Raw genomic sequence first — 14,034 nt, forward strand, 5'->3', positions numbered from 1 at the left:
AGAAAAGAAGGACAGAAAGAAAGAAGAATGAAGAAAGGAGGAAAGAAGGATGTAAAGAAAGAATGAGGAAAGAAGGAAGGAAAGAGGAAATAAGAAATGAAAGAAAGGAGAGAGGGTAAGAAAGATGGAAGGAAAGCAAAGAAAAAAGGCAGGAAAGTAGGAAAGAAAGGAAAGAAGGTAAGAAAGAAAATAAAAGGAAGGAAAGGAAGGAGGAAAAAAGGAAAGACTGAAAGAAGGAATGAAAGAAAGAAGGAAGGAAGGGAAGAAAGATTATAATAAAAATAAATAAATAGGATTGGATGAGAAAAAGTCAAACTCAAATTAAATCTATGACTCCCATTCCAAAGGATTTGTTTATAAATGTAAAAAAACAAAAACAAACACATTTACAGACCTAAAAACAACAACAAAGAAACACTGATAATAGGATAACAATACCTTCCAGTAATTTTGTTAAACAAAATGCAATGTCTGAATGTATCTTGAAAATTATGACAGAACAGGTGCTTTAAATAAAAGAGTTGGGAAAAATGCATGAACAGAAAATCAATTTGACGGAACAAAGATCTTACAAAGGCAGACAATGAAAATAAAATTTCCCATCACTGGAAAATTGCACCAGAGTAAATTTTTAAAAAAAATCTTTTTTTGGGTAAACTTTAGGATTTTATAGTTCTATTTATTCATCCTCCTTTTAAATATTATGATTCTGTTATGAATGTAGTATTTGATTCCAGCCCAGTCTCTATCTTTTAGAGCTACTTGCTCTGCCGGGAGGCAGGCTTCACAGTCCTTTTTACCTGGTACTTTGCAGCTTGTTATGAATTGCAACATGTGCCATTCAACAGCCTTCACCTCATCATCTGTCCACTTGCGTCTCACCAACCCAGCTGTCAAAAAAGGTGTACCAGAATGTGTGTCCTGCTGTGAATCTGAAAAGATGAAGTATGCATCATGAAAAATTTATATCTTTAAGAGGAAAACTATTTTCATAACACACATTCACTATGAACATGTTCAGTCTGTCTTCCCGATTTCTGACATCTTCTGCTGTTGTCAAAGCAAGTTCTGAAGTCTTCCCTATTGTGAATGGCTCAACTTCCTAAATAATTAATTCATGTAAAGCCTTTAGCAGGATGTTAAAAAGACAAAAATATGTAAAATGACAGATGATATAAAGCTTAATGATAGTTTAAGGATTAATTTGAAGTATAAAGCAGACCTTACTGCTGAGAATTGATGAAACCAAAGTATTTCTGCCAAATTATGGGTGAACAAATAATAGAAATGATCATATTGCTGATCTTTTAAACAATCTGATTGTTGAAAAGGTATTTTACCTATGCAGTGGACCCAACTGTGACATTTATTTGTGTTTAATTGGAATTGAAAATGTCTCATCACCTTTTGGAAGAATGAGGTGCAGTTTTCCCTCATTCCCAGCTCTTCTGCAGATTGGTTCTGGATCTCGGCATTTGGTGTCTATAACAAAACATACAAATAAACTGTTAAATTTATTATGCAATAAGCCAATGACAATCCTAGTGTAACGAGGGGTCAGGCTTATTATACTAGACCCTATAGAAAGATTTAACACTGTAGAGTATTTCACCATAAACAATATGAAGGCGCTGTGACACACACACACACAACCGTTTATTCAGACCATGTGAGGACGATAGATTAAACACACTCATTTTGTTCCTATTTAATAGAATATGGGGACATTTTGACTCACACACTAACGTTTATTCAGACTATATGAGGACATGACGACTATGAACATGTTCAATCTGTCTTCCCAATTTCTGACATCTTCTGCTGTTGTCAAAGCAAGTTCTGAAGTCTTCCCTATTGTGAATGGCTCAACTTCCTAAAGAATTAATTCATGTAAAGCCTTCAGCAGTATGTTAAAAGGACAAAAATATTTAAAATGAAAAACTATATAAAGCTTAATGATAGTTTAAGGATTAATTTGAAGTATAAAGCAGACCTTCCTGCTGGGAATTGATGAAACCAAAGTATTTCTGCCAAATTATGGGTGAACAAATAATAGAAATGATCATATTGTTGATCTTTTAAACAATCTGATTGTTGAAAAGGTATTTTACCTATGCAGTGGACCCAACTGTGACATTTATTTGTGTTTAATTGGAATTGAAAATGTATAAAATCACCTTTTGGAAGAATGAGGTGCAGTTTTCCCTCATTCCCAGCTCTTCTGCAGGTTGGGTCTGGATCTCGGCATTTGGTGTCTACAACAAAACATACAAATAAACTGTTAAATTCATTATGCAATAAGCCAATGACAATCCTAGTGTAACGAGGGGTCAGGCTTATTATACTAGACCCTATAGAAAGATTTAACACTGTAGAGTATTTCACCATAAACAATATGAAGGCGCTGTCACACACACACACAACCGTTTATTCAGACCATGTGAGGACGTTAGATTAAACACACTCATTTTGTTCCTATTTAATACAATATGGGGACATTTTGACTCACACACTAACGTTTATTCAGACTATATGAGGACATGACGACTATGAACATGTTCAATCTGTCTTCCCAATTTCTGACATCTTCTGCTGTTGTCAAAGCAAGTTCTGAAGTCTTCCCTATTGTGAATGGCTCAACTTCCTAAAGAATTAATTCATGTAAAGCCTTCAGCAGTATGTTAAAAGGACAAAAATATGTAAAATGAAAAACTATATAAAGCTTAATGATAGTTGAAGGATTAATTTGAAGTATAAAGCAGACCTTACTGCTGAGAATTGATGAAACCAAAGTATTTCTGCCAAATTATGGGTGAACAAATAATAGAAATGATCATATTGTTCATCTTTTAAACAATCTGATTGTTGAAAAGGTATTTTACCTATGCAGTGGACCCAACTGTGACATTTATTGGTGTTTAATTGGAATTGAAAATGTATAAAATCACCTTTTGGAAGAATGAGGTGCAGTTTTCCCTCATTCCCAGCTCTTCTGCAGGTTGGGTCTGGATCTCGGCATTTGGTGTCTACAACAAAACATACAAATAAACTGTTAAATTCATTATGCAATAAGCCAATGACAATCCTACTGTAACGAGGGGTCAGGCTTATTATACTAGACCCTATAGAAAGATTTAACACTGTAGAGTATTTCACCATAAACAATATGAAGGCGCTGTCACACACACACACAACCGTTTATTCAGACCATGTGAGGACGTTAGATTAAACACACTAATTTTGTTCAAAGTTAATACAATATGGGGACATTTTGACTCCAACACTACCGTTTATTTAGACCATGAGGACGATAGATTAAACACACTCATTTTGTTCCTATTTAATACAATATGGGGACATTTTGACTCACACACTAACGTTTATTCAGACTATATGAGGACATGACGACTATGAACATGTTCAATCTGTCTTCCCAATTTCTGACATCTTCTGCTGTTGTCAAAGCAAGTTCTGAAGTCTTCCCTATTGTGAATGGCTCAACTTCCTAAAGAATTAATTCATGTAAAGCCTTCAGCAGTATGTTAAAAGGACAAAAATATGTAAAATGAAAAACTATATAAAGCTTGATGATAGGTTAAGGATTAATTTGAAGTATAAAGCAGACCTTACTCCTGAGAATTGATGAAACCAAAGTATTTCTGCCAAATTATGGGTGAACAAATAATAGAAATGATCATATTGTTGATCTTTTAAACAATCTGATTGTTGAAAAGGTATTTTACCTATGCAGTGGACCCAACTGTGACATTTATTTGTGTTTATTGGAATTGAAAATATATAAAATCACCTTTTGGAAGAATGAGGTGCAGTTTTCCCTCATTCCCAGCTCTTCTGCAGGTTGGGTCTGGATCTCGGCATTTGGTGTCTATAACAAAACATACAAAAAAACTGTTAAATTTATTATGCAATAAGCCAATGACAATCCTAGTGTAACGAGGGGTCAGGCTTATTATACTAGACCCTATAGAAAGATTTAACACTGTAGAGTATTTCACCATAAACAATATGAAGGCGCTGTCACACACACACACACAACCGTTTATTCAGACCATGTGAGGACGATAGATTAAACACACTCATTTTGTTCCTATTTAATACAATATGAGGACATTTTGACTCACACACTAACGTTTATTCAGACTATATGAGGACATGACGACTATGAACATGTTCAATCTGTCTTCCCAATTTCTGACATCTTTTGCTGTTGTCAAAGCAAGTTCTGAAGTCTTCCCTATTGTGAATGGCTCAACTTCCTAAAGAATTAATTCATGTAAAGCCTTCAGCAGTATGTTAAAAGGACAAAAATATGTAAAATGAAAAACTATATAAAGCTTAATGATAGTTTAAGGATTAATTTGAAGTATAAAGGAGACCTTCCTGCTGGGAATTGATGAAACCAAAGTATTTCTGCCAAATTATGGGTGAACAAATAATAGAAATGATCATATTGTTGATCTTTTAAACAATCTGACTGTTGAAAAGGTATTTTACCTATGCAGTGGACCCAACTGTGACATTTATTTGTGTTTAATTGGAATTGAAAATGTATAAAATCACCTTTTGGAAGAATGAGGTGCAGTTTTCCCTCATTCCCAGCTCTTCTGCAGATTGGGTCTGGATCTCTGCATTTGGTGTCTACAACAAAACATACAAATAAAATGTTAAATTCATTATGCAATAAGCCAATGACAATCCTAGTGTAACGAGGGGTCAGGCTTATTATACTAGACCCTATAGAAAGATTTAACACTGTAGAGTATTTCACCATAAACAATATGAAGGCGCTGTCACACACACACACAACCGTTTATTCAGACCATGTGAGGACGTTAGATTAAACACACTAATTTTGTTCAAAGTTAATACAATATGGGGACATTTTGACTCCAACACTACCGTTTATTTAGACCATGAGGACGATAGATTAAACACACTCATTTTGTTCCTATTTAATACAATATGGGGACATTTTGACTCACACACTAACGTTTATTCAGACTATATGAGGACATGACGACTATGAACATGTTCAATCTGTCTTCCCAATTTCTGACATCTTCTGCTGTTGTCAAAGCAAGTTCTGAAGTCTTCCCTATTGTGAATGGCTCAACTTCCTAAAGAATTAATTCATGTAAAGCCTTCAGCAGTATGTTAAAAGGACAAAAATATGTAAAATGAAAAACTATATAAAGCTTGATGATAGGTTAAGGATTAATTTGAAGTATAAAGCAGACCTTACTCCTGAGAATTGATGAAACCAAAGTATTTCTGCCAAATTATGGGTGAACAAATAATAGAAATGATCATATTGTTGATCTTTTAAACAATCTGATTGTTGAAAAGGTATTTTACCTATGCAGTGGACCCAACTGTGACATTTATTTGTGTTTATTGGAATTGAAAATATATAAAATCACCTTTTGGAAGAATGAGGTGCAGTTTTCCCTCATTCCCAGCTCTTCTGCAGGTTGGGTCTGGATCTCGGCATTTGGTGTCTATAACAAAACATACAAAAAAACTGTTAAATTTATTATGCAATAAGCCAATGACAATCCTAGTGTAACGAGGGGTCAGGCTTATTGTACTAGACCCTATAGAAAGATTTAACACTGTAGAGTATTTCACCATAAACAATATGAAGGCGCTGTGACACACACACACACACAACCGTTTATTCAGACCATGTGAGGACGTTAGATTAAACACACTAATTTTGTTCAAAGTTAATACAATATGGGGACATTTTGACTCCAACACTACCGTTTATTCAGACTATATGAGGACATGACGACTATGAACATGTTCAATCTGTCTTCCCAATTTCTGACATCTTCTGCTGTTGTCAAAGCAAGTTCTGAAGTCTTCCCTATTGTGAATGGCTCAACTTCCTAAAGAATTAATTCATGTAAAGCCTTCAGCAGTATGTTAAAAGGACAAAAATATGTAAAATGAAAAACTATATAAAGCTTGATGATAGTTTAAGGATTAATTTGAAGTATAAAGCAGACTTTACTCCTGAGAATTGATGAAACCAAAGTATTTCTGCCAAATTATGGGTGAACAAATAATAGAAATGATCATATTGTTGATCTTTTAAACAATCTGATTGTTGAAAAGGTATTTTACCTATGCAGTGGACCCAACTGTGACATTTATTTGTGTTTAATTGGAATTGAAAATGTATAAAATCACCTTTTGGAAGAATGAGGTGCAGTTTTCCCTCATTCCCAGCTCTTCTGCAGGTTGGGACTGGATCTCGGCATTTGGTGTCTACAACAAAACATACAAATAAACTGTTAAATTCATTATGCAATAAGCCAATGACAATCCTAGTGTAACGAGGGGTCAGGCTTATTATACTAGACCCTATAGAAAGATTTAACACTGTAGAGTATTTCACCATAAACAATATGAAGGCGCTGTCACACACACACACAACCGTTTATTCAGACCATGTGAGGACGTTAGATTAAACACACTCATTTTGTTCAAAGTTAATACAATATGGGGACATTTTGACTCCAACACTACAGTTTATTTAGACCATGAGGACGATAGATTAAACACACTCATTTTGTTCCTATTTAATACAATATGGGGACATTTTGACTCACACACTAACGTTTATTCAGACTATATGAGGACATGACGACTATGAACATGTTCAATCTGTCTTCCCAATTTCTGACATCTTCTGCTGTTGTCAAAGCAAGTTCTGAAGTCTTCCCTATTGTGAATGGCTCAACTTCCTAAAGAATTAATTCATGTAAAGCCTTCAGCAGTATGTTAAAAGGACAAAAATATGTAAAATGAAAAACTATATAAAGCTTGATGATAGTTTAAGGATTAATTTGAAGTATAAAGCAGACTTTACTCCTGAGAATTGATGAAACCAAAGTATTTCTGCCAAATTATGGGTGAACAAATAATAGAAATGATCATATTGTTGATCTTTTAAACAATCTGATTGTTGAAAAGGTATTTTACCTATGCAGTGGACCCAACTGTGACATTTATTTGTGTTTAATTGGAATTGAAAATGTATAAAATCACCTTTTGGAAGAATGAGGTGCAGTTTTCCCTCATTCCCAGCTCTTCTGCAGGTTGGGTCTGGATCTCGGCATTTGGTGTCTACAACAAAACATACAAATAAACTGTTAAATTCATTATGCAATAAGCCAATGACAATCCTACTGTAACGAGGGGTCAGGCTTATTATACTAGACCCTATAGAAAGATTTAACACTGTAGAGTATTTCACCATAAACAATATGAAGGCGCTGTCACACACACACACAACCGTTTATTCAGACCATGTGAGGACGTTAGATTAAACACACTAATTTTGTTCAAAGTTAATACAATATGGGGACATTTTGACTCCAACACTACCGTTTATTTAGACCATGAGGACGATAGATTAAACACACTCATTTTGTTCCTATTTAATACAATATGGGGACATTTTGACTCACACACTAACGTTTATTCAGACTATATGAGGACATGACGACTATGAACATGTTCAATCTGTCTTCCCAATTTCTGACATCTTCTGCTGTTGTCAAAGCAAGTTCTGAAGTCTTCCCTATTGTGAATGGCTCAACTTCCTAAAGAATTAATTCATGTAAAGCCTTCAGCAGTATGTTAAAAGGACAAAAATATGTAAAATGAAAAACTATATAAAGCTTGATGATAGGTTAAGGATTAATTTGAAGTATAAAGCAGACCTTACTCCTGAGAATTGATGAAACCAAAGTATTTCTGCCAAATTATGGGTGAACAAATAATAGAAATGATCATATTGTTGATCTTTTAAACAATCTGATTGTTGAAAAGGTATTTTACCTATGCAGTGGACCCAACTGTGACATTTATTTGTGTTTATTGGAATTGAAAATATATAAAATCACCTTTTGGAAGAATGAGGTGCAGTTTTCCCTCATTCCCAGCTCTTCTGCAGGTTGGGTCTGGATCTCGGCATTTGGTGTCTATAACAAAACATACAAAAAAACTGTTAAATTTATTATGCAATAAGCCAATGACAATCCTAGTGTAACGAGGGGTCAGGCTTATTATACTAGACCCTATAGAAAGATTTAACACTGTAGAGTATTTCACCATAAACAATATGAAGGCGCTGTCACACACACACACAACCGTTTATTCAGACCATGTGAGGACGATAGATTAAACACACTCATTTTGTTCCTATTTAATACAATATGAGGACATTTTGACTCACACACTAACGTTTATTCAGACTATATGAGGACATGACGACTATGAACATGTTCAATCTGTCTTCCCAATTTCTGACATCTTTTGCTGTTGTCAAAGCAAGTTCTGAAGTCTTCCCTATTGTGAATGGCTCAACTTCCTAAAGAATTAATTCATGTAAAGCCTTCAGCAGTATGTTAAAAGGACAAAAATATGTAAAATGAAAAACTATATAAAGCTTAATGATAGTTTAAGGATTAATTTGAAGTATAAAGGAGACCTTCCTGCTGGGAATTGATGAAACCAAAGTATTTCTGCCAAATTATGGGTGAACAAATAATAGAAATGATCATATTGTTGATCTTTTAAACAATCTGACTGTTGAAAAGGTATTTTACCTATGCAGTGGACCCAACTGTGACATTTATTTGTGTTTAATTGGAATTGAAAATGTATAAAATCACCTTTTGGAAGAATGAGGTGCAGTTTTCCCTCATTCCCAGCTCTTCTGCAGATTGGGTCTGGATCTCTGCATTTGGTGTCTACAACAAAACATACAAATAAAATGTTAAATTCATTATGCAATAAGCCAATGACAATCCTAGTGTAACGAGGGGTCAGGCTTATTATACTAGACCCTATAGAAAGATTTAACACTGTAGAGTATTTCACCATAAACAATATGAAGGCGCTGTGACACACACACACACACAACCGTTTATTCAGACCATGTGAGGACGTTAGATTAAACACACTAATTTTGTTCAAAGTTAATACAATATGGGGACATTTTGACTCCAACACTACCGTTTATTCAGACTATATGAGGACATGACGACTATGAACATGTTCAATCTGTCTTCCCAATTTCTGACATCTTCTGCTGTTGTCAAAGCAAGTTCTGAAGTCTTCCCTATTGTGAATGGCTCAACTTCCTAAAGAATTAATTCATGTAAAGCCTTCAGCAGTATGTTAAAAGGACAAAAATATGTAAAATGAAAAACTATATAAAGCTTGATGATAGTTTAAGGATTAATTTGAAGTATAAAGCAGACTTTACTCCTGAGAATTGATGAAACCAAAGTATTTCTGCCAAATTATGGGTGAACAAATAATAGAAATGATCATATTGTTGATCTTTTAAACAATCTGATTGTTGAAAAGGTATTTTACCTATGCAGTGGACCCAACTGTGACATTTATTTGTGTTTAATTGGAATTGAAAATGTATAAAATCACCTTTTGGAAGAATGAGGTGCAGTTTTCCCTCATTCCCAGCTCTTCTGCAGGTTGGGACTGGATCTCGGCATTTGGTGTCTACAACAAAACATACAAATAAACTGTTAAATTCATTATGCAATAAGCCAATGACAATCCTAGTGTAACGAGGGGTCAGGCTTATTATACTAGACCCTATAGAAAGATTTAACACTGTAGAGTATTTCACCATAAACAATATGAAGGCGCTGTCACACACACACACAACCGTTTATTCAGACCATGTGAGGACGTTAGATTAAACACACTCATTTTGTTCAAAGTTAATACAATATGGGGACATTTTGACTCCAACACTACAGTTTATTTAGACCATGAGGACGATAGATTAAACACACTCATTTTGTTCCTATTTAATACAATATGGGGACATTTTGACTCACACACTAACGTTTATTCAGACTATATGAGGACATGACGACTATGAACATGTTCAATCTGTCTTCCCAATTTCTGACATCTTCTGCTGTTGTCAAAGCAAGTTCTGAAGTCTTCCCTATTGTGAATGGCTCAACTTCCTAAAGAATTAATTCATGTAAAGCCTTCAGCAGTATGTTAAAAGGACAAAAATATGTAAAATGAAAAACTATATAAAGCTTGATGATAGTTTAAGGATTAATTTGAAGTATAAAGCAGACTTTACTCCTGAGAATTGATGAAACCAAAGTATTTCTGCCAAATTATGGGTGAACAAATAATAGAAATGATCATATTGTTGATCTTTTAAACAATCTGATTGTTGAAAAGGTATTTTACCTATGCAGTGGACCCAACTGTGACATTTATTTGTGTTTAATTGGAATTGAAAATGTATAAAATCACCTTTTGGAAGAATGAGGTGCAGTTTTCCCTCATTCCCAGCTCTTCTGCAGGTTGGGACTGGATCTCGGCATTTGGTGTCTACAACAAAACATACAAATAAACTGTTAAATTCATTATGCAATAAGCCAATGACAATCCTAGTGTAACGAGGGGTCAGGCTTATTATACTAGACCCTATAGAAAGATTTAACACTGTAGAGTATTTCACCATAAACAATATGAAGGCGCTGTCACACACACACACAACCGTTTATTCAGACCATGTGAGGACGTTAGATTAAACACACTCATTTTGTTCAAAGTTAATACAATATGGGGACATTTTGACTCCAACACTACAGTTTATTTAGACCATGAGGACGATAGATTAAACACACTCATTTTGTTCCTATTTAATACAATATGGGGACATTTTGACTCACACACTAACGTTTATTCAGACTATATGAGGACATGACGACTATGAACATGTTCAATCTGTCTTCCCAATTTCTGACATCTTCTGCTGTTGTCAAAGCAAGTTCTGAAGTCTTCCCTATTGTGAATGGCTCAACTTCCTAAAGAATTAATTCATGTAAAGCCTTCAGCAGTATGTTAAAAGGACAAAAATATGTAAAATGAAAAACTATATAAAGCTTAATGATAGTTGACGGATTAATTTGAAGTATAAAGCAGACCTTACTGCTGAGAATTGATGAAACCAAAGTATTTCTGCCAAATTATGGGTGAACAAATAATAGAAATGATCATATTGTTCATCTTTTAAACAATCTGATTGTTGAAAAGGTATTTTACCTATGCAGTGGACCCAACTGTGACATTTATTGGTGTTTAATTGGAATTGAAAATGTATAAAATCACCTTTTGGAAGAATGAGGTGCAGTTTTCCCTCATTCCCAGCTCTTCTGCAGGTTGGGTCTGGATCTCGGCATTTGGTGTCTACAACAAAACATACAAATAAACTGTTAAATTCATTATGCAATAAGCCAATGACAATCCTACTGTAACGAGGGGTCAGGCTTATTATACTAGACCCTATAGAAAGATTTAACACTGTAGAGTATTTCACCATAAACAATATGAAGGCGCTGTCACACACACACACAACCGTTTATTCAGACCATGTGAGGACGTTAGATTAAACACACTAATTTTGTTCAAAGTTAATACAATATGGGGACATTTTGACTCCAACACTACCGTTTATTTAGACCATGAGGACGATAGATTAAACACACTCATTTTGTTCCTATTTAATACAATATGGGGACATTTTGACTCACACACTAACGTTTATTCAGACTATATGAGGACATGACGACTATGAACATGTTCAATCTGTCTTCCCAATTTCTGACATCTTCTGCTGTTGTCAAAGCAAGTTCTGAAGTCTTCCCTATTGTGAATGGCTCAACTTCCTAAAGAATTAATTCATGTAAAGCCTTCAGCAGTATGTTAAAAGGACAAAAATATGTAAAATGAAAAACTATATAAAGCTTGATGATAGTTTAAGGATTAATTTGAAGTATAAAGCAGACCTTCCTGCTGGGAATTGATGAAACCAAAGTATTTCTGCCAAATTATGGGTGAACAAATAATAGAAATGATCATATTGTTGATCTTTTAAACAATCTGATTGTTGAAAAGGTATTTTACCTATGCAGTGGACCCAACTGTGACATTTATTTGTGTTTATTGGAATTGAAAATGTATAAAATCACCTTTTGGAAGAATGAGGTGCAGTTTTTCCCTCATTCCCAGCTCTTCTGCAGGTTGGGTCTGGATCTCGGCATTTGGTGTCTATAACAAAACATACAAAAAAACTGTTAAATTTATTATGCAATAAGCCAATGACAATCCTAGTGTAACGAGGGGTCAGGCTTATTATACTAGACCCTATAGAAAGATTTAACACTGTAGAGTATTTCACCATAAACAATATGAAGGCGCTGTGACACACACACACACACAACCGTTTATTCAGACCATGTGAGGACGTTAGATTAAACACACTAATTTTGTTCAAAGTTAATACAATATGGGGACATTTTGACCTCACACACTACCGTTTATTCAGACTATATGAGGACATGACGACTATGAACATGTTCAATCTGTCTTCCCAATTTCTGACATCTTCTGCTGTTGTCAAAGCAAGTTCTGAAGTCTTCCCTATTGTGAATGGCTCAACTTCCTAAAGAATTAATTCATGTAAAGCCTTCAGCAGTATGTTAAAAGGACAAAAATATGTAAAATGAAAAACTATATAAAGCTTGATGATAGTTTAAGGATTAATTTGAAGTATAAAGCAGACCTTTACTCCTGAGAATTGATGAAACCAAAGTATTTCTGCCAAATTATGGGTGAACAAATAATAGAAATGATCATATTGTTGATCTTTTAAACAATCTGATTGTTGAAAAGGTATTTTACCTATGCAGTGGACCCAACTGTGACATTTATTTGTGTTTAATTGGAATTGAAAATGTATAAAATCACCTTTTGGAAGAATGAGGTGCAGTTTTCCCTCATTCCCAGCTCTTCTGCAGGTTGGGTACTGGATCTCGGCATTTGGTGTCTACAACAAAACATACAAATAAACTGTTAAATTCATTATGCAATAAGCCAATGACAATCCTAGTGTAACGAGGGGTCAGGCTTATTATACTAGACCCTATAGAAAGATTTAACACTGTAGAGTATTTCACCATAAACAATATGAAGGCGCTGTCACACACACACACAACCGTTTATTCAGACCATGTGAGGACGTTAGATTAAACACACTCATTTTGTTCAAAGTTAATACAATATGGGGACATTTTGACTCCAACACTACAGTTTATTTAGACCATGAGGACGATAGATTAAACACACTCATTTTTGTTCCTATTTAATACAATATGGGGACATTTTGACTCACACACTAACGTTTATTCAGACTATATGAGGACATGACGACTATGAACATGTTCAATCTGTCTTCCCAATTTCTGACATCTTCTGCTGTTGTCAAAGCAAGTTCTGAAGTCTTCCCTATTGTGAATGGCTCAACTTCCTAAAGAATTAATTCATGTAAAGCCTTCAGCAGTATGTTAAAAGGACAAAAATATGTAAAATGAAAAACTATATAAAGCTTGATGATAGTTTAAGGATTAATTTGAAGTATAAAGCAGACCTTACTGCTGAGAATTGATGAAACCAAAGTATTTCTGCCAAATTATGGGTGAACAAATAATAGAAATGATCATATTGTTGATCTTTTAAACAATCTGATTGTTGAAAAGGTATTTTACCTATGCAGTGGACCCAACTGTGACATTTATTTGTGTTTAATTGGAATTGAAAATGTATAAAATCACCTTTTGGAAGAATGAGGTGCAGTTTTCCCTCATTCCCAGCTCTTCTGCAGGTTGGGTCTGGATCTCGGCATTTGGTGTCTACAACAAAACATACAAATAAACTGTTAAATTCATTATGCAATAAGCCAATGACAATCCTAGTGTAACGAGGGGTCAGGCTTATTATACTAGACCCTATAGAAAGATTTAACACTGTAGAGTATTTCACCATAAACAATATGAAGGCGCTGTCACACACACACACAACCGTTTATTCAGACCATGTGAGGACGTTAGATTAAACACACTAATTTTGTTCAAAGTTAATACAATATGGGGACATTTTGAC

General features: G+C 34.5%; 1 long non-coding RNA gene across 1 annotated transcript; it reads right to left on the bottom strand.

The window, feature by feature from the left end:
- Window positions 1–636: 636 nt before the first annotated feature.
- LOC118560533 lies at window positions 637–2,997 on the bottom strand. The gene is made up of 2 exons (XR_004929423.1): window positions 2,949–2,997; window positions 637–932 (listed from the first exon to the last, which is right to left on the bottom strand). It is a non-coding gene; the product is annotated as an uncharacterized LOC118560533 (long non-coding RNA).
- Between the last annotated feature and the right edge of the window lie 11,037 nt (window positions 2,998–14,034).

The sequence above is a fragment of the Fundulus heteroclitus genome, unplaced genomic scaffold (genome assembly GCF_011125445.2).
Source record: "Fundulus heteroclitus isolate FHET01 unplaced genomic scaffold, MU-UCD_Fhet_4.1 scaffold_443, whole genome shotgun sequence".
Lineage (NCBI taxonomy): Eukaryota > Metazoa > Chordata > Actinopteri > Cyprinodontiformes > Fundulidae > Fundulus > Fundulus heteroclitus.